Source organism: Paramisgurnus dabryanus, chromosome 14 (assembly GCF_030506205.2).
Source record: "Paramisgurnus dabryanus chromosome 14, PD_genome_1.1, whole genome shotgun sequence".
Lineage (NCBI taxonomy): Eukaryota > Metazoa > Chordata > Actinopteri > Cypriniformes > Cobitidae > Paramisgurnus > Paramisgurnus dabryanus.
This window is the reverse complement of record NC_133350.1, coordinates 20,658,936-20,678,387: the sequence shown is the minus strand read 5'-3', so window position 1 is coordinate 20,678,387 and position 19,452 is coordinate 20,658,936.

Genomic DNA, 19,452 nt, shown 5'->3' with positions numbered 1-19,452 from the left:
GGTACCGCCAGACCCGTAGATCAGCTGAATAGATTCCAAAAAGGTAAAAATCAAATGTTTAACTCTAGGGGTGCTGGAATATGAGCCTATTTTCAAAAAAACTGGAGTGTCCCTTTAATAACCAAACAGATCTGGGGCACCATTCACTGCCATAGTATTATTTTTTTCTAATATGGAAGTAAATGGTGCTCCAGATCTGCTTGGTTACAAACATTCTTCAAAATATCTTCCTTTGTATTCAGGAGAACAGAGACATTTATGCAGGTTTGGAAGTTGGAACAACTTGAAATTTTCTGTGAACTATACCTTTAAGAGACACTAGCATGCTGTGAGTATAGAAATCCACAGTTTGCTGCTTTCAACAAATGACCTTCATCTTCTTGTGTTGCCTCTGAACCCTCAAGCATGTAAAGCAACTCTGCTGTAAACCTGCATTCGTAAAGGGTCATCAGGGATCAGGGAGGGGTCAGTGCTTTCTTCTTCTATTTCTGCAAATGGAAAAAGCTAAAATCAATTGATGGGATCTTACGGAAACAGCTGAATCAGCTCAGTGGCATGTCTGTTTGTTTTATACATAGGACATATTAAAGTCCAATAATCACTTTTCCAATAATTTCATGCATGACTATCATATTAGCAAAGGTCACGCAGTAAGAATAGCCTCGCTTTATTGTATCTGCTCTTTAGTTATAGTTTAAAGGTCCGAGGACAGAAGTTGAGCAGAATCACATCAATAAACTTTCCTCAAAAGCTGATGTTTTTCACAGGTGAAGCCTGTCTAAATACTAAACGCAAAGAGTCACAAGGGTCACACATAAGCTTTTAGAGTGAGTGAATATCTTTTTTTCAGGGCTGTTAAATATTGAGGAGAAAGGTTGAGGGCCTTTGATCAGTGACAATGTGGTGCATGGCAATTAGGAATGATGAATAGGTGAATCTCTAGACATGAATCTCACATCTTGAATAATTGATTTAAAGAAACATCAGATGTAAGAATCCAGAACTCGGGCCATCAGTGTCATCCTGTGATGTATGGAGACTACGCTAAGAGTCCATTTCCTTCAGGTCCGCTGGGAGGCTGTGAGATGAACAGCTTGGAGAAAAATGGCAAGGAGTGGACATTGTCTCAGGTTGCCATGTACATTTCTGCTTGGGTATCACTTTAGGGTGAATGGTTAAATATAATATTTGTTGTTTCAGTTACAAAACAGAAAAATACCCATGTCCTGCACTAATCTTTATAGGTTACACTAGCACAAAAGTTTTTTTTATTTTAAAGGGATACATTCTTCATCATCATTTATTCACACCAATTTTATTCCATGCACCTTTGATACTTTTCTTTTATAAAATATACATGCCCTGCGTCCATATACTGTGACAGTAGGGACTGAATTAGATGACCGTTTAAACAGTATAATATAAATATGGATAGTTTGAATGAATTCGGACGTACTACATCTGCCATGCTGATATCACGTGACATATGACGGCATAAAAACAAGTTAGTTGTTAACTCAAATGACATTAAACACTTGCAATTTAACCACAAGAGCCACCTGTTTAATATATGTGTTTGCATTTACATAGAGCTGCGTAACCGTTTTCAGACATTTTTAAATAAAACAATGCCTCTCCTTCTTCTTCTTCATTGGATAACTTCTCTCCCAGGGGCTTATGGGATAATAAAGTGTCCATAAAATGAACACTTTGGGATCTTGCAGGAAGTACACTCTCAGAAATAAAGGTACAAAAGCTGTTACTGGGTCAGTACTCTTTCAAAAAGGTACACTTTTGTACCCAAAGAGTGCATATTAGTACTTCAAATGTACAAAGATATATATTGGTACCTAAAAGGCACATATTTGTACCTGTATTACAACCTTTTTAAAGGGTACCGCCATAGTGCTTTTGTATCTTTATTTTTGACAGTGTAGTAGGGCATCCAAGTAGAGCTCTACAAGGAAGACCCGAGATTTGAGGAACCAGTATGGGTCTATATTTTAAATGATCGACTGGGTCGGGTCCCAATCTATTACTTCGGGTCCCGAGTTTCTTTAACATTATGGATAATACCTGAGTCGATCGGACTCGGAAAACACACAGCTATTATCAGCCTCATAGTCACTCATCGCTGTGCGTGTGTTGTTTTGATTTTTTTTTTAGATAAATAAAGAAACAAGTGACCTTGAGTGGGCGGAGTTAATGCATACGCACAGTGATAATGGATACCTTCATCTGGATACCTTCATGAGTGATGTAAGGAATAAGCTAAAAGGAAATAAATATAAAGAGGTTAAATCAACCGGCTCCTCTTCTGTCTGGGCCTCCATCATGCAAATTTTGGACAAAGATAAAACAAAGTAAGCACCGTTAGGTGTGCTGGTTGTGATGCATTGTTAAAGTTTGATTTGGCAAAAACAAGATTTTTTTACTTACTAATATAATTTAGCTGAAGAATATTTGCCGATCGTGTCCAGTCAGGTCTGCACTGTAAAAAATTTCTGTAAAAATTAAAGTATTACTGGGTATTACTGGCAACTAGCTGCCAACTTACTGTTGATTTTACATTTATGTTATTTACTGGCAACAGTTTGTTCAAAGTTAAATGAACATGAAACATTTTCAGTCTTTATCTTCTACAGTAAGTTACTGTCAACCAGCTGCATAATTACAGCTAATTTTTTACAGTGTGTGTCTTCCCGGACGGGTTCGGCTCCAGCTTTCAAATAATAGACGGGTTTGCACCGGTTCCGGGTAGTAAATTTTTGACATTTCTCGGTTCTGCACGGGTCCAGGTCTAACTTTCAAAATAATAGACAGACATGTAACGGTTCAGTGTAGCACATTTATGGGTCTCTTTGGGTTCAGGTACGAATTTTTGGACCCGTGTAAACCTCTACATCCAGGTACTTTTCGCTTACTGTTTTTAGAATACTATGAATTCGGACATACTACTCATCTTGTCTACTGCTTTCCGGCTACTATATATATATATATATATATATATATATATATATATATATATATACAAATCATAAACCCACCCTCTCCATTTAAACAAATGGGACTCTGCTCTAAATAAAATAACTTCAAATAAAAGTTTCCGAAAGATGGTTTTGGTCCGTTTAAGTAGTTGTTATCTCACTGATATATGTTCAAGTGTTCATTATTGTGGTAAGTTTCATTTTAGCTAATTTGATCTTATAGAAACGGGGCGTGTTGTTATGATTGGCGTGGTTGAATTGGTTGCGCGAGCGTTTGGGCGGAAGTTTGATACCGTGGCTCCGCCTCTGGCTCCACGGACGATTCCTTCTGCGCATGCCTTGGCTCCAAACTGACATTTTTACGTAACATGGTGGCGACCAGGGTCAGACATTTTTGGCTTCAATTCATTACAATGATGGGAGGCGACATCGCGTCGTCCATATTTTTTAACAGTCTATGAGTTACATATGATGTTTATGCTATGTGCTCCATATAAGTAAATAGTGACTGGAAACTATCAAACTTCAAAATCCTAAAAAAAATTATAGCAGTAGTCCTTATAGCTTGTGCAACTACATTGTGTAAGGAACAGACAATGCAATTTTATTGCAATTTATGTATTTTATGAGCTGGCTAATTTGTATTTATTCATACGACCACATTCATATGTTTTTGTACAATTTGCTGTCGCCCCTGTGATGTTGGAGTTAGGGACAGTTTTATTATTGTTTTTTATAATAATGATAGGTCTTTGTACGATTCACTTTGTGCAAATTCATAGAAATTAGCTAACTTAGAATTCCCATGAGATCAGGCTGGAGCAGACCAAAATTTCTCTCATCACTGAGAAAGAGCGGCATCAATTTTCCCTTTTGTGTTCAATGAAAGACAATTATTAGGTTTAGAGTAAATTGGGGGTAAATGATGGCAGAATAAAATTTTTGGGGTGAACTATTTTTCAAACAGTACCTCAGAAATGTAAAAATGTAAAGGAATCAGTTTTAATGTAAATCTATGCTGGTGATAAATATTTTATCTGTTGGGTAATGTTATAAGAACTGACATGCAAAATACAGAATACATTGGGAAACATCAAAGAAAGTCATTAGGGGTGATGAAAAATTATACTCTGTTCTTTTTGCTGTTTGATGTGGCTGTGTTTTGTTGGCTGCCCATAGAAAAAATCACAAGGTCTTTTTTTAATATCTCAGCTGTTTCTCTTCAAAAAAGTCTCAAACTGCGCAAATTAACCAAGATTAATTTTGAACTCTTTGAATGCTGAAAAAAGATTCAACATTTATTACATTCACTATATGCATTTGGCAGATCTGACTTACAATCCATTCAATCTATACATTCTTTACATTCATGTAATTTCTATATAAGTGTGACCTTACTTTTATACAAAGCGACTTACAGTGCATTCAGTTTGTACATTTTATACCAGTAGGTTTTCCCTGGGATCAAACCCATGAACTTTGCATTTCTAACACAATGCTTTAACAAGTAAACTATATTTCTCATTAAATCCAAAATCAAATTATCCGACCATGGTATTTTTTAAACAATTGTCACATTTGTATTTTTTATTCATTCTATTCATGCTTAATTTAAATATAACTAAGAACTCTTAACCTGAGGGCTTTGCTTTTCCTTACAGTAGCTATGCCCCTGTTTTAACCTATTCCTAGAAACACAGAATATGGGACAAACCTGATACATAAGGCCAAATAATAGAGGGAAAGAAACTACGCCTGTACTTACAGTGTATTCTGTTTTAGCTGACCTTCGTCCTGACACCCAGGCTATAACAGGAGCGCTAGTTACACAATGCTTTATCAAAGGAAAGTGGTACAGTATATCACCATTTAGGCTATAATGCATTGCTCCTTCTCAAACAAAAGCACAAAATTGTAGTTCCCATTCACTCTTCACTCTCTCTGTTGCTCTCTGATTGACAGCCATCATCAAGTGCCATTTTGTATTACGGCTGCAAAGCCAGAGGTCAGATCCCTTCATAATCACTTTATGAAACACTAGGGCTGAAATGATGGTCCACTGCAGAAGGTCAGCTATACAGCACAGTACCATCACAACAGGCCCCAGATCTGTCGCAATCTAAAGCCTATTCATGAGTTACCTTGAAAACAAAATAGTATTGCGTTGGAGTTGGTCAGACAAAAGGATGTAATGAAAAGAGCAACTTGTGCTTACAATGAGGGACATTTTAAATGGGACCTTCTTTTCTCTTTAGCCATCAATTAAAAGACCTTGCACATTTCAGTATTATGAAGTCCTCAAAATGACATGATTTGTTGCATTTACGTTTAAAATCCCACTTTATTTTAACTTCTAGTGTGCATTTTAACTTTAAACCTGGCGGGAATCTCATTTTTAACATTTCCAGATCTAAGCTGCTAACCCAAGGATTAAAAAAATAGTCAAACTGGACTTCACTTTGTCCACCGTGTGAAAATGCTTGTTCTTACAGACTGCCGAGACCTTGGGTTTTCTCTTTGAAGCTTTGATCTCAGGGAACTCTTTCTTGCCAGGTTATTCTTTATATCTCACATTGGGTTTTAGACATTTTTTATTGGCACACTGACCTCCATATAGATATTGCACAGGTATTGTTGATCATTTACAGATATTTTTGCAGATATCACAACTTAATTTACATTTTGTTCAAGTGTTTCCTTTACACCTATTAAACGTAGGAGACAACGTAAAGTTAGATTAATCTTTTTTTACACAATCAACACACACATCTCTGCTACAAATGAACACTTAAAGGAATAGTCCATTTTCTTAAAAGAAAAATCCAGATTATTTACTCCCCACCATGTCATCCAAAATGTTGATGTCTTTCTTTGTTCAGTCGAGAAGAAATTATGTTTTTTGAGGAAAACATTGCAGGATTTTTCTCATTTTAATGGACTTTAATAGAGCCCAACATTTAATACTTAACTCAACACTTAACAGTTTTTTCAACCGAGTTTCAAAGGACTATAAACGATCCCAAACGAGGCATAAGGGTCTTCTCTAGCGAAACGATTGTTATTTTTGACAATAAAAAAAAAAATGCACTTTTAAACCACAACTTCTCGTCTAGATCCGGTCTTGATGCGCCAGCGTGACCCCACGCAATACGTCATGACGTCAAGAGGTCACAGAGGACGAACGTGAAACTCCGCCCCAGTGTTTACAAGTGTGGAGAAAGAGGACCGTTCCTACGTTGTTGTATGTCAACTGATACTAATTAATGTCTTTGTTTCAGTTTATTGTTTACAATGGTCCGCAAATGTGCGTTTCATATATGTAACACGTGACCTCCCTACGTCACTACGCATTTACGTTAGGTCACTCTGGACTGGACCTAGACGAAAAGTTGTGGTTTAAAAGAGCATATTTTTTATTTTTCAAATATTACAATCGTTTTGCTAGATAAGACCCTAATGCCTTGTTTGGGATCGTTTAGAGTCCTTTGAAACTCTGTTGAAAAAAACTGTTAAGTGTTGAGTTAAGTATTAAATGTTGGGCTCTATTAAAGTCCATTAAAATGAGAAAAATCCTGCAATGTTTTCCTCAAAAAACATAATTTTTTCTCGATTGAACAAAGAAAGACATCAACATTTTGGATGACATGGTGGTGAGTAAATTATCTGGATTTTTCTTTTAAGAAAATGGAATATTCCTTTAAAGTTTCTTTGCGGGACTTACCATTATCGTACAATTACACTGAAAGTGACAGGATTCCATAGGTAGGGTCAATTGTAACAAAAAGAGGGTTTGTAATAACCCCTGCTAGAAAATTTATTTTAAACACAAATAATTCCAGGGAAGGTTGATATTGTTTATATATCTGCCTATAATAGATCATTATCCACACATCCACGCATTCATCCATCCACGATCCTTCATCTAACCATCTTTGTATATATAGATTTTTTGGAAGAGCTGCACAATAAAGACAAAAAAAATCATAATTGTGAGTCATTTCCCCTGATATTGTATTAACAGTTATTATTTTGATTAATCGTATTTACATACTGTTTAAAACTAACCCCGCTGTGTAAAAAATGTTTTCAATCCCATCTATCAGTTGCTAGGAGTTGCTGTTATGTTTTAGGTACACTGTAAAAAAAATCCGTAGAAATTGCAGCTGGGTTGCCGGTAATTTACCGTAGATTTAAATTTATGTTATTTACTGGCAACATTTTGTTCAAAGTTAAATGAACATTTAACATTTACAAGTCTTTGTCTTTACAGAGTAAAACAAAAAAAACAGCATAAAGAAAAACGTTCTGGAAAACAAAATCTGAAGCAAAAAACAGAAAAAGGTTGATGATGATTTCTGGTTCCCAGAATACTTTGCATGAGGCTGTTATTGTGTAGTTTTATTCTGTAAAGATAAAGACTTGTTAATATTTAAAATTTATTTAACTTTGAACAAACTCTTGCCAGTAAATAACATAAATTTAAATCTACGGTAAATTACCGGCAACCCAGCTGCAATACCATTGTAATTTCTACGGATTTTTTTTACAGTGTAACAAGACAGTGATTAAAATAATATAAGGTTGGATCTGGTGACTTAAACACCCAACTCAGAAAAAAAAAACATAAGATCAAGAAATTTACTAAAAATGCCTCCAAAACACTCTTTGTTCAATATCTTAACTAAAACACATCAAAACTTTTCACAAATTCACAGGAGATCATCTTCTGACAGTAAGAGAAAAAGACCAAAAGCAGCGATTGCTCGATACTGTATAAGTATGTAAAGTAGCTGTGTTACTGTACAATTAACCCCGCGTTAGTTTGTGCCCTGCTCACCCCTACACTGCAAAAAAATTATTTTCAAGAAAAATATATTATATATAATATTCTTAAATTAAGATGCTTTTTCTTGATGAGCAAAATGACCCAATACAATAAGTCTAGTTTTTAGACCAAAAATATCAAATGTAAGTGATTTTGTGCATAAAACAAGCAAAAAAATCTGCCAATTGGGTAAGAAAATTTTTCTTGAAATTTTCTTGAATTTAGTGTTTAAGAAAAATGTTCAAGATTTTTGCTTACCCCATTGGCAATTTTTTTTTGCTTGTTTTACGCACAAATTCACTTAAATTTGATATTTATAATCTAAAAACTAGACTTATTTTCTTGGGTCATTTTGCTCATCAAGAAAACAAACAAAAATACTAAGTAAGAAAGTCATTTTTTGCAGTGTACATATTAACTGGCTTTTCTTGTTCAAACGGTTCATTACCGGAATAAACTGCTTTAAATTGCAAAACCAAAATCTGACTACATGAGACTCTTCTGTGTGACTCTCCATTATTTGCATGTACCGCACAGTGGCGTCTCTCGTGCCATAAATGTTTTCTGTCTGACAGAGCTGAATATGAAGAGCCCTTAATGACCTAGGCAGGTCGGATCTCATTGACAACCTTGTAATTTGGTTGTGTATTGTGTTCTTCCATCGCACCTGCAGAATCTAATAACGCTCCTGTCACATGACAAGTCCTCTACCAATGGCCAGTGACAAAATACAAGTCATTTACCATATGCTGCTTTCCTTGAGCCGTAGTTCATTTGAGTCACACACTTGTGGGTTTTCTTGAAAGCCAAACATGACCAGCCCTTTCTGATCTTAAAAAACACAGAACAGCGAGTGAGTCACAGGGGTCTTGGAAAGCATGCCTGTGTACCAGACGCTTGTCTGCTCTCATTCAATCACCCCAGCTTCCGTCACTGCCATAGGTTAGCTGTTGAGTGATATGTCCTTCCTCAGAATACATCAGCCAGTGACTTTGACCCCAAGATCCCAATTTAAACATGCAGGCTTCTATTTGAATCAGGTATGGTTTTTAAAAGAGTACAGCTAGCTTTTGCATACAAGGCTTACATATTGTAAGAACTCTAAGATGTTTAAACAAGATATGATTTTGTGGATGCAAAGATGCATTGCTGTTACTTTAAAGGTGCAATGTGTAACTTTTAGAAACATCTCTTGAGATAAATGCAGTATACATAACTATTATTAGTGGTGTATAAGACCTTACATAATGAACTGTATTGTTTTTATTTTATAGACGTTTTTATCTACACACACCATGGGTCTCCTTGAAAGTCGCCGCCATGTTTCTACAGTAGCCCAAACAGACAAACTGTTCTATAGATTGCGTTTCGTCCCTCATTGTGTAAGACTATGACATGTTTGTCCAGTGTTCGTTTCAAAATTGAGGTTGGTTGCAATTCATAATATCGCCACATCCAAAACTGCATCTCTTGTGGGGTTTTCCCTGTCTGCAGTGGTCAGTACCTATCAAAAGTGGTCCAAGGAAGGAAAAGCGATAAACCGGCGGATCATTGATACACTTGGGAAGCATAGGCTGGCCCGTTGTGTCTGATCCAACAGACTTGCTACTAAAGCTCAAACCGCTGAAATAGTGAATGTTGGTTCTGATAGAAAGGTGTCAGAACACAGTCCATTGCAGTTTGTTGCTTTTGGGGTTGTGTAGCTGCACTCCACTGTCGAAAGCACCTACAATTTGCATGTACTGTAAACATCAGAACTGGACCATGGAGCAATGGAAGAAGGTGGCCTGGTCTGATGAATCACGCTTTCTTTTACATCATGTTGATGGCCGAGTGCTTGTGCCGTTATTTACCTGGAGAAAACATGACACCAGGTTGCACTATGGGAAGAAGGCAAGCCAGCAGAGGCAGTGTGATGCTTTGGGCAATGTTCTGATGGGAAACCTTTGGTCCTGCCATTCATGTGGATGTTGCTTTGATGCTGCTACCTAAGCATTGTTGCAGACCATATACACCCTTCCATGGAAACGGTATTCCCTGATGGCATTGGCCTCTTTCAGCATTATAATGCACCCTGCCACAAAGCAAAAATTTCAGGAATGGTTTGAGTAACACAACAAGTTCAAGGTGTTGACTTGGCCTCCAAATTTCGCAGATTTCAATCTAATCAAGCATATGTGGAATAAATGATTACTTCATTGATGCATGAAAACATAATAATCTATAATTATAATAGCAGCACTCGTGCACGCATCTCTCTCACGTGTCTCTGTCTCTCTCGCGTCTCTGTCTCTCTCGCTCGTGACTCTCTTTAGCGCGACTCTCACTCGCGGCTCTCTTCCACATGTCTCTCTCTCCCCTTCTCGCGTGCGTCTCTATCTCTCTATGAGGTGAGTGTGCGTGCAGGTGACGGTGTAATGAAGCGCATTTTATATTTTTAACTTGGACCACTTTTAAAAGTTCTTCAGTATGTAAAGCGTTCAATCGACACCAGTGGAGCAGAGTTTTAATGCGGGGCTTTGACAAGAAAGACGACAAAGTGCCGCAACAGTAAAAGTGTGAGGGAGACAGACGACAAAGTGCCGCAACAGTAAAAGTGTGAGGGAGACAGACTTACCTGTAAAGTAATATAAAAAATAGAGGTGCATTTGATGCTGCGCAATGCTCCAGATATTGTATCTAACCGTATCGTTGACATAATAATCGTAATAATAAAAATAAAAAACGTGAGATTAGTGAAGATTTACACCCCTAATATACAGTATATACATATACTGTATCACAGTGGTATGAAAAAGTGTTGGCAGTGGCACACTTCCTGATTTTTTTGCATGTTTGACACACATGGTCCTTTGTGAAAAACGGCTTGATCTCCCCCTTGGGAACCATGACTGACAATGGAACCATGAATTTTGCTGTCTACCAAAAAATCCTAAAGGACAATGTCCGGCCTGTTCCTGACCTCAAGCTGAAGCGAACTTGGGTTCTGCTGCAGGACAATGATCCAAAACACACCAGCAAGTCCACCTCTGAATGGCTGAAGAAAAACAAAATAAAGACCTTGATTGGCCTAGTCAAACTCCTGCCCTCAGTCCTATTGAGATGTTGTGGCATGACCTTAAAAAGGCGGTTCATGCTTGAAAACCCTCCAATGTGAATGAATTACAACAAGGGCCATGTGTGTTTGGATTTGGTTTTCCCTTCATAATAAAAACCTTTATTTAAAAACTGCATGTTGTGATTACTTGTGATATCTTTGATTAATATTTAAATTTGTTTTTATGATCTAAAACATTAAAGTGTCACAAACATGCAAAAAAATCAGGAAGGGGGCCAGCACTTTTTTTACACCACTGTCATAGGATAAATTGATGACTGTATTAAAATAAAGAAAATTATTATCCAAATGTCATGGGAAGAAGAATATTAATAATACTTTTTAAAATATCTTTCCACATTTGGGATGGATATCGGTTATGCTTATCTTTGTATAGCTTTGTTAAAGGCATCTCGAGTTCTTTATTTCATAAAGCACATGCAAAAGACCTAAACAGGACATGTGTTCTTTTTTGTAAAATGTAGAATTGTGTGAAACAACCATTATTTGTCTTGTGGTGTATGGTAAAATATATATGCATAATAATATATACATAATTGTTGATAACATACTTGACCTAATTCAAACATAGCGTGCAAAGCTAACAAAGAAAACATACAAAGCAAGCACACAGGCTACTCTCAGTATCATCCCTAACCGGTAATAGATGGGTTATTCCACTGGGATTGTGAGAAGCCACCAATCTGCTCTGTTTCTTTCACACACAAACACCTCTGAGACAAATAAGTCATCTCTGTCGCTCTTATCCCACGGATTTCTTCAAACCAGCCCCTTTGAAAAATGCACAAACACCCTGTTTTATATCAGTTTCTGTGCCACGGCACCTGAGGGAGATTTCACACAGTGTCAATTAGAGTACACAGGCTTGCATGTTGCTTCTGCTTTACCATTAGGGAATAATTAAGACGAGCCTTCAACACATTCAGTCCTTCAATACGCAACGTTCCACATCACTCTACGTCCTCAAGCTATCATAAATATTGACTTGTATTGCAGAAGAATAGCAAAATTTCTTTCTCACAAAATGCTGGAGGAGAATGTAGCGACAAGCTTATTTGTGTATTTCTTTAATTTCTTAAACAGTAATTGAGATCTAATGAGCAAACTGTAATTTCAAGACGATTTGTGAGGTGATGACTGATTATGCTGTAGGCCTATATGTAATGTGTTTAACTCATGGACACTGTATACACAAATCTTGCATTGAAATTCAAATGAGGAGCCATTTGCAGAGTTTATTTAATCAGGTCAGTACAATGGAAAAACAAATATAGCTAGCAGACAAATACATTTCTCTGGTAAATTGTATCTACTTTTTAAAGGGATCACGTTTTACATTGTTTTATATTTTTTCCCACATATAAATTGTAAATTTATTTTTAATTAGGTATGTCTGTAAAAGTCAGCTTATGACATGATGTTTTGTTGGTTTTTATGCTACTGTATTTCTGTTGTGTTAAGCTTGGTCTGCCCATAGCCAATATGGTCCAAAATCTCAACTAGTGTTTAATGATGAGCATTTTTAACCAAAAACACCCTTTTCAAATGTATCCAGATTAGTTTAGATGTTACCATAGATTTGCCTTGAGGGTAAAAGTTTCAGATCAGATTTTACAACATCCCATTTTTTTTTCAGGTTAAACCTCTTTTCCTCGTCTGATGCTTATTAATTTGTTTACTTGGATTTCAAATAAAAGCCTATAAAGGACAGCCAGTTTCTCTTGTTAGAGACCCAGAGAACTGCAAGGGTTGACTATTCGCTTTTTTGTTGATCAAACAAAAACTTCTTCAGCTTTTGTAATTCATTTCCAGGCTCTTTTGGCCTTGAGGCACCTCCAAGCAAAGCCAGATTGTTTTATACATGCTTCAGACACTTACTTCACTAAGTTTATGAATCATTGAGAGAATTCCCCCGCTTGCTTTGGAGACTCGTTCTGAAGACGTCTTGTAAATGACTTACTCCACAAAGCACACCTTAGAACAGTGTTTCTCAAACTTTCGCCACTTTGGAGGTAGGGAAGGGTTTTGAGCCCCACCTGTCCCCAATCGCCCCCCAAAAAATGGTAATCAACTAGGCTTTAAGTTAACTGTCAATCCGCAGTACCGCTATTATTCACTTCCACAACTTATAAAACCCGGAAGTATCGACCTAGAGCAAACAGCTGTATGTACATCTAAGTTTTGAGGATCGCTCTGCATCTGATCTCTATCAAAAGTCCTTTACAAAAATGTAATTTTCTTAGCTTTTTGCTCAGAATTTTGTGTTTTTGAAAAACCTACCCATATTTGAGAGGTGATAAAAAGAGAACTGATGAAGGTAGGATGAAATGTTTTTTTTTTTTTTTTGAAAGCAGAGGGTCTGTTTTTTCTTATAATATATTGTATGTTTATATATTTAAAGAAGAGCATTTTCTGAGAGGCATTAAACTTTTGTGAAAATCATGAAAAATGCTGGCAGGGAAAGTGTTAAATTACTTAGCAAAGTAAAAAAAAGGACGAAAGCGGCCCAGTCACGTTTTCCCCGTGGTTTTAGATGCGAAATGTGAAGCAAATATAAAGCAATTGAGCATATGTACTTGGCCATTTTTCGGTGGGTGCTCGAGCCGAATGCAAGTGTGTACAACGTGTACTTACAGCGTGTGTAAGTGCGTGCTGTAGCACTTCTATCCGTAAAACAACACTTGGTTCAAGTGAGAAATCTTTTTGGGGTTAGAATGTTTCTAGCTGCAGCGAAAATGCATTCTGATGGTGTACTGATAGCGCAGATTGATATTTTTTCGCAACCTTGAGTGACCAAGAGAGAAATCTTGCCTCATGTTCCACATCCAAGCCAGCGTATCATCGTTGATATCAATTGCCTCCCCTTGCAAATAGCACACTAACTCTGAGTCTGCTGGCCATCACGAACTTGAAGACATCTTGCTGGGCGAGATTGTACTTTATATTTTTGTGCAGTGGTTATGACAACCGTCACAGCCCTAATGGGCACAAAAATGACCAAAATTTTCTCCCGTTTGTCACGCCCCACTTGTAATGTTCCCATTCCCCACCAGTGGGGCGCGCCCCACACTTTGAGAAATGCTGCCTTGGCAAGACTCACCACCATCCACGTCTGCATTATCAAGCAGCTGTTGGATTCTGGTCCGGCTGTGATAACCTTGGTCAATGACTTGGGAGATTGAAAAGTAAGAGAGAGTGTATTGGTGCAGAAGAAAGTATAGAGGGGTTTTAGACAGGCCTGTGCTATTGCAACATTTTACAGTTGTGTATAGAGGCAACATCTGACTGGCTATATTTACCAGTGGTGCTTGGGTGCAAACAACTAGCAATTGAATTGCTCTAGTTCTGCTTGGCGTGGACTTTGGTGACAGATGCTTAGAAATATTAGGAGCCCAAGAGATGATGCTTAGAAAGAAAAGAGTGAAAGCTACACTGGTTATAAAGTTACTGTTAAATTATCACATTGTCCCAAAACACCAGCCTTACAATGTGCTAAATAGTTATAAATAGGGAAAGCTGAACCCCAGATGGCAAAACAATGAGATGGAGAACGGCGTTGTCGCCGTAAACATGCATAATCTCCATGAGAAACAGCTAATTGGATGATTTTTCTTTTAAGTCGTCCTTAGAGGCACATAAAGATGTTTCCATAAAGTCTTTGTTTCAAGTTTTCGTGAAGACCGACTTTGACGGAGAACAAATGTGATTTTTGAGCTCCTAAAATAAACATGAGCCATATTCATAAGCCATACATTTTCATAAGGTCGGCCAGCACAAAAGGAATTTAAAAAACACAGCTAGTCAAATGCTAATGCACTTATTTAAGCTATTTTTAAAATCTTTTTTTGCAGTAGCGCCTTAATTCCACCTTCTCCCCTTTTATTGTGCTCTCATGGCAGTGCATTAGTTACTAATTATCCCCATTTTGTCACGCACGTCCATGCTATTAAGTCATTCTTCTTTGGCTTCTGTATCTTGCTGAGTCACGGCCATTACATTATGGCACGAGGACTCTGATGAAAGCAGTGGTCAACATGACGGCCATAATAAAATCCAAGGTCTATACTCAAAGTTCACAGGGACTCATAAACTATTAGTCTCATATTACTCTTGGTTTCCTTTTTTACTCACACTGGCCACAATGCATAAAAACTAAATCACTCCTATTATAATCTATAAATAAAGAAAAACACATACTCAAAACACCTATTGTGGCATGGCGTGATACATACTTTCATTTGATAGACACCCCTATTTATTTATATTTTACTCTAGCCTTATGTATTATGAATATCATTTTATATTTGATAGGTTAAAGAAATAGTTCACCAGAAATGAAAATATTGATTCACAATAGTATGTTTTGCGTCACAAAATATATATTAACTGGTATATTAACCGAATGAATTCATTTTGAGCCATTTAAATTATTTGATTGTGTTCATCTGGGATGGCATGAAGTCAAGAAATTATGAGAATTTTCATATTTGGAAGAATTTCCTTTAATGTCAGTTTTCCCCTAAAGTAGAAAAATTCGCCAAAATATGCCACTGGGGCAGTACCCTTTCAAAAAAACGTTTGTACACATGTATAAATTTGGTACCCGTAGTTTGTACCTTTGAGATACTAATATGAACTCTTTAGGTGCAAAGCTACTTTTTGAAAGGGACACTTAACAGTTGTGTTTAAAACAACACATAAGTGTTAGTTTAGGGACAACACACCAAATGCGTTGTCCCAGAATCCACACATCTGTGTTATTATTGATACAACACATTTTGTGTTACTTTTAACACAACTTGTGTTTTATTTGAACACAAAATAAAGCATAACACAAAAAATGTGTAAAAAACTAATACATCCTTTCTTAGGCCCTGTTTACACGAGAACGCTCGAGGGTAAAAACGTAAAAATATTTTTTCACAGCGACAGCGTTTTTGGGGCTTAAAAATGCAAAAAAAGTGAAACCACCTTCCAGAGTGTCTTAAAAACGCTCTACCGTTGCGTTCCCGTCTAAAGGGTAAAAACGCAAAAGTCTGCTCACGGTGGCTCTCAAAACATGTCGGATTATTTCCATACGTCGGACCTTCAGGTTGCCATAGCAGCTCTGATAAATATACATGAGTCTTTCCAGCATTTATACAAAATATTCACAGCAAGTATTACTGATAAGAGAAGGTGCATTAATTACCTCAATCAAACTGTTGATGTGAAGCCAGACGGCTTTGGACGAGACCTGGGAGAACAAGGAAGAAGGTTGTACACGTACGGCCACCTAACTGCCTGGAGTGCACACTACATTGAATATCACACACTTTTGCGTCACCATACAGTATGCACGCAAATTTTCCCCACTGGTGGGGAATGGGAACATTACAAGTGGGGCGTGACAAACAGGAGAAAATTTTGGTCATTTTTGTGCCCACTAACCACTGCACGTCACAAACTATGAAAACACTTGTATAAACGCTGAAAAAAAGTGATAATGCAACGCCACTCTTGGGTTTTATCTTCAAATCGTTTCCGTGTAAACGTAGCCTTATGCTGCATTTACACCGACCGCGGTAAGGGCGTGAAGCGCGAGTGATTTCAATGTTAAGTCAATGTGAAGACGCGTTGACGCGAGTCAGGAGGTCCCGCGGCGCGGAAGAGGCGTTCGGCACGGCGCGGAAGACGCGTTTCCGCCTCTTTCGCGCGTGAAGCTCAGGCGAAAGGCGCGAATTGAGCGTTGTGCTTTTTGTGCATCTTGCGGTTCACGCGAATTTGCGGCTGACACCCGAGTTGAAAAATTTGAACTTTGGCGGAATTTCGCGCCGCGTTAACCAATCAGGAGCCTGCTTGCTGCTGTGGTGGCAGCCCCGCCCGGAGTCACTCACTCAAGCAGTCACTCGAAGCTATATGACACAAGTTGTTATTTCTATAGTGGAGACAGGAATAAAAAGGACCTCGCTTGGAAGAGTGTCAGTAAAGACTTTGGGCAACTTGGTAAGTTGTAATACACGCTTCACTTTTGAGTCACGTGACGTTTATCTACCCGCGCCGTTTATTTTTCCCCATAGCAAGGTTACCCAATACAAAACTGGTAACTCTCTTGATAAATGCACAAGTAACATCAGTCATCTTGCAAACAGACACTCGCACAGCAGTTGCCCCTCCTACAAGAAGCGGATTTTGCTTCGGACGCGCGTCAAATGCTTGCTTTTTCTGCGCGTCTACTCCGCTCTACACGCCCGAATGCATCCAAATTGTTCAAGCGGCAAACCACGCGCGGTAGACGCGATTTTGACGCCCAAACCGCGTTTGGTGTAAACTCAGCATTAGAGTATACAGCTCCATTATGGTACATTTACATGCAACCAAATAATTAGTTTGTAATCATATTGATGACTCAATCAGATTGAAAAGCCTTTGTGTAAACACCTTAATCAATACAATTGAGGTTGATCGAATGCAAATTTTGATTGTATCGAAAGGGGTGGTGTAGTCCGATCTGTGATCTGATATTCAGGAGAAAAGTGCGCATGTTAACACCTGAATCGTATTATTTTCTCAATCGGATGCAAAAAACCTTGTGCACATGCGTAGAAGAATTGTGCTTAAGTTCATGCACATCTTCTATTTACCTCTTATTTACTTATCACATAATTCTCATCACAGAAACTTGCAATAGCAATGCAATGGCAACACACATTATTATTATTAAGGTAATGTGGTCACACGCTGTACATTCTGCAGTATTCATGTGTACTATAACATTAAGCTATATAAAGAAATTCGAAAATTGTGTTTACTTTGCCTATATCAGGAAACTTCTTAAGAACATCTTTCTCCACTCAACTTTGACTTTGTACATTTATCCAGAGATAACTTGTGAACTCAAATGCTGTGCTCAGCGTTGCCAAGTCCTCTGCTTTTGGGCTGAGTTCAGATTTGATTTTTTCTCTGCGGGGTAAATATGAAAGAATTTTGTTGATTAGTTATTGGTATTTGAGCTGTGAATAGTCTTTGGCATGCTTTTTGGCAAGTTTTAATGTCCATTGAGCTGGTTTTGTTAAACAAATCTGGCAACCCTGGCTGTGCACTTGCACAGACGTTTGGATCAGAATAAATAGAATGTACATGTAAACTAACATTTAAATCAGATTGCAATGTTTAGGGTACATGCAAACTGTAGTAGCTACGTTTACATGGACACATTTTGTCTCCATCGGATTAAAATCCTTCCGATTAATAAATCCTATCATAGCGTTTACATAAACAATTAATAATGTGATCAGATTGATGTGCGTGTTTATATGACACAAGATTTAAATCAGATTTGATCATTTGACATGCGCACATTGCACAAATATAGTTTCACGCTGTTTCAAGATTCGCTTTGTGCCTCACTGATTATAAAGCAGCAGCAAAAACACCCATTCACGTGTGCCCAAAAAGCGTATTTTACTTCACGCAGTGCTGCAGAGACCGTTCGCGAGAGCGAGTCCAAACACACGCGTTTGTGGATCAAAGTATAAATCATGCACTGACTGGACAACGCTGTCTTGTATCACTTTATGGGGAATTGGAAGGATAATAGGAACAAGATTAACAAGACAATCACTTCTTGTGACTTCCTTCAACAAAATAAACTCAAGTTATTTGCGTCACATGTCATTACACCAATTCTACGTCATTGCACGTGTGCATATGCTCCACACTCCCGTCCTGTAGGTGGCGGAAATGCACCTTTCAGTGGGTTTGCCAACCGCCATTAAAAAAAGAAAAAAGATGGCACATGCGCAGACCGTCCCAGTTTCAGTTATCCATCCGATCAAGTGTATACATGTCCTTTTGAGCAGATTACAAAAGGTATAAACCACCCCTAACAAGCGGATTAGATTTTTAATCAGATTTTAGTCCGATTGAGGTGTTTACATGGGACATTTTTATTCAGATTGATCATTTAAACGGATTACAAATGTCCATGTATGTACAGTGGTAGAAATACTGTAAAATAATTCTAAAATAGCCCATGCCAAGCAAATTTTTATACCAGAGGGTTCTTTTAAGCAACAGTAAAATAAAAGTGAAATCCATTACAAATACAATTCAATGGAAGTTATTTTCATGTTATTGTTGCTGAAGTCTAGCCTTGAGCGCACAGCTGCTTGCTTCACATTAGTAAAAAATTTGACGCTTCCAGAGTAAACCATTTTGGTGTTACGTGCCATGTGCATCACCGGTTGGTCACTTCTAGCATACACACAGTTGCAGGAAATCATCTTGTTAACAGCTACTCTTACACGGGTTCCAATTACCTCAGCAGGTAACCAGTCACTTGGTCTCTTTACAGCACCCTACCGGGGTAGTAATAAATATTTGCCTCTTTGTAACAATGTATTTTTCCCCTGTACCACAGTTCCCTCCACTCCAGTCAGTCATTCCAGTCTTGGCTGCCTGCGTTACTGCCTGGCTCATGGATACCCCCATAACAATAAGGGGACGAAAAACACCCTTTGGCTAGGCTCACTGTCTGCGCT